Source organism: Strongylocentrotus purpuratus, unplaced genomic scaffold (assembly GCF_000002235.5).
Source record: "Strongylocentrotus purpuratus isolate Spur 01 unplaced genomic scaffold, Spur_5.0 spur5_scaffold_15, whole genome shotgun sequence".
Lineage (NCBI taxonomy): Eukaryota > Metazoa > Echinodermata > Echinoidea > Camarodonta > Strongylocentrotidae > Strongylocentrotus > Strongylocentrotus purpuratus.
Genome location: NW_022145600.1, coordinates 26828950 through 26832467, shown reverse-complemented (window position 1 = coordinate 26832467; position 3518 = coordinate 26828950). Strand labels below are relative to the sequence as shown.

At 36.7% G+C, this 3518-nt stretch overlaps 1 long non-coding RNA gene across 1 annotated transcript; it reads left to right on the top strand.

The window, feature by feature from the left end:
* Positions 1-1980: 1980 nt before the first annotated feature.
* On the top strand, positions 1981-3159 carry LOC115924121. Its single transcript, XR_004064202.1, has 2 exons — positions 1981-2391; positions 2732-3159. It is a non-coding gene; the product is annotated as an uncharacterized LOC115924121 (long non-coding RNA).
* Positions 3160-3518: the final 359 nt, after the last annotated feature.

The window sequence follows — 3518 nt, the reverse complement described above, 5'->3', positions numbered from 1 at the left end:
ACATCCATCGGTTCTAATGATAACGCGATCAAAAGCTATTTTTGCATACATAATGAGCCCCATGACCTTTGACGGTGACCTTGACCTCATGACCCCAAAATCTAATCAGTTCATTGCCTCAGCAAGATACATACATGTCCTGACTTTCATGGTAATCTGTCCATCTGTTCTTATGATAATGTGATCACAAGCTATTTTTGCATACATATTGAGCCGTGACCTTTGACCTTTAACCTTGTGACCCCAAACTATAATCAATTAATTGGCTCTGCAAGATACATACATGACCTAAGTAGGGCAGGAATCCATCAATCAGTTCTTGAGATAAAGCGATCACAAGCTTTTTTTGCATATATAATGAGTCCTGTGACCTTTGACCTTTGATCTCGTAACCCCAAAATCTAATCAATTCATTGGCTCCGCAAGTTACATACATGACCAAAGTTTGGTAGGAATCCATCAGACGGTTCTTGAGATAACGCGATAACGCGATAACGAGAGTGGGACGTACGGACGGACGGACAACCCGAAAACATAATGCCTCCGGCTACTTCATAACGGAGGCATTACAATAAAAATAAAATAAAAAAGGGTGACTTGCAGAGAAGAAAAGAAAAGGGGGAGAAGGAGCGTTAGTAATAATACAATAAATCGAATACATCTGCTGAATGAATGCAGGTTCTTTCATGGATGGGTAAACAATGCTTTCACACATTTAAATTTCAACTGAATCAGTACATGTGTAGTTTGCTTTAATTCATTGTTCCAATATACCAAGTGAATGGCCTTTTAAAAAGGGTGTTTGGAGAAAAAAACATATATACATGTGCACTTTAAAACTATTACTGCCGTTTCTTTCTTGCAATGACCCTCCATGACATGTACATTAGGACACACATACCTGTATGGATGATGCCTTTGCTTTCAATGTAGAGTAGAACTCCTCATTGAGATGAATACCAAGTATCAGATCAGTCAGGTTTGGCATAGAACACAGTGCTTCTACTAGGAGAGGTAATGAGGCTGGTGTGGGACACAGGAGACAACCATCAAGCTTGACAGTCTGGACCTGCATTGTTTATGAATATATTTAAGCATCACGTCTATTCATCCATATGTTTTACTCACTAATTTCTGACTGTATTCTAACATTTCACCCAAATTCCATTAATTACATAGTTGTATTCATAATAACATTCTCAACAAAAATGATTGAATAGATTTTATTTTCAAATTCAATTCTTGTCTACTGAGAAAAAGAATACACTAAAGTTTCTATGGAGAGGATTATTTAGTAAAGGTAATTTATTTTTAAATTCCTTATGTATTCTTTATAGGGCTTCCAACCTGTTTGCATTAATGAGTCCTACTCCTACTTGCACTGAAATGTATAATACCAATAGATATGCATTTGCTATTAATGTATTAAAGGTATTCATAACTCTGGATTTCATATGCACAAGACCCTTAAAGTCAGGAGGTTTGTTGCCATGGTTCAGTTTGGTTAATTCAAGCCTCTATAAAAAATGGCTCCTAAAAAACTATATGACATATTTTTACTACCAATCAAACTACACTACATGTGTAGTTTGCTTTATTCCATGTTTCATAACTGTTCCAAAGGGTGATTGGAGAAGGAAAAATATATAACCTGGTTTATACATGTGAACCATATAACTATTACTGCTGTTTCTGTCGATCAACGAACCTCCATGACATTTACATTAGGACATACATACCTGTATGGATGATGCCTTTGCTTTCAATGCAGAGTAGAACTCCTCATTGAGAGGCCCTCCAAGTGTCAGGTCAGTCAGGTTTGGCATAGAACACAGCACTTCTGCTAGTTGTGATGAGGCTGATGTGGGAGACAGGAGTGCATCAAGCCTGAGAGTCTGGACCTGCATTGTTTGTGCATATATTTAAGCATCATGCACGTCTATACATGCATGTTTTACTCACTAATTTCTGACTGTAATCTTACATTTTATACTGTGAGGATCTTATTCAAATTAGGTAGTTCTTTGTGAGCCCATGTAAGTTATACAAGGATCATATGCAAATTAGATGTTCTTTTGTGAGCCCACTTATGAACAGGTGCTTAATGTAGATTTCCACTTCACTAGATGAATAGTTAAGTGTATTCAAGTGTACACAATATCTAGGTTCTGTCAGGTGTATAGAATTGCAGACTCTTTGTATGACACATTTTCATTTGTGTGTGCTAGTAAAAATGCACATGCAGACTGCTCACTTGGATAATTGATCTTGAAGAGAGAGGTCTGTGTTACAGTTTTGGGGGGTATTTCCAAGGAAAGAAATCGGCGTGGTGTGGTGCCATGCAACCCAGTGCACGCTGAGACTGTTCTTCCCTCTTCTCAATGCCGAATTGTAAGTACATTTTTATACATCATTGCATGTAAACCTAGGTCATTTTTGTATGCTTAAACAGTCATTGTTATGGTCATTTAGAGAGGATAATGTGAAGTTGTTTTATTACCGAATGATATGTATTTTGTTTGGCTGAGTCCTTTAAAATATGGACATTTAAAGAGGATAGATATGAAGCTGTTTTATATCCGAATGATATGTATTTTGTGTGTGGCTGAGTCCTTTAAAATATGGACACTTTTGCTAATGTGGGAAACCGATGTAATACAAGTGGTATTGTGCATTTTCGTGTTAATTTTAGGACCTATGCTATTAAGATTCCGGTCTTTTATTAATTTAGACGGCGGTCAACCTACGGGTCAACCTCGGCCATACTTATAGTCAACCTCGGACTACGTATACTCGGGCAACCTCGGCTAGGACAGAGTCGGGTGTTTCAAGGTCATTCAAGGGTTATCTTCAACCAGATCAACGGGGTGCATCTCTAGCTTTCCACTGTTCAAGGCAATCACTCGCCGTCGCTACTGGTCAACACTGGTCAACACACGTTCGTCGTTGCAGTCGTCGCATATAGTTTCATCGAAGTATCAACGTTAAATGAACTCAGAGAAGACAAACATTTATTTAAGCTTCATTGAATGCCAGTATCCTATTTACAGATAATTATAATTTAGTAAACGACAATAATATGATGTGTTCTATTTGAGCAAGGATATTTGTAATATCCTCCTTGATTTGAGTTACATTAAATGTTTCATTCAACCTATATTTTCTGGAATCATTTGGTAGTATTATTCAGGGTGGTTAAGTAGCCTATTCTAGATTAGTGAGCTAATACAAGCGAGCTATCGCACGTGACATATACAAATTCCTCAAATTACATAGTTGTATTCATAATAACATTCTCAACAAAACAATTGGATAGATTGTATTTTCTAATTCAATTCTTGTCTATTGAGAAAAAGAACACACTAAGGTTTCTATTGAAAGGATTATTTAGTAAAGGCAATTTTTTTTAAAATTCCTTATGCATTCTTTATAGGGCTTCCAACCTGTTTGCATGGATAAGTCCTACTCCTACTTACACTGAAATTCATAATACCAATACATATATATTTGCTGTTAAT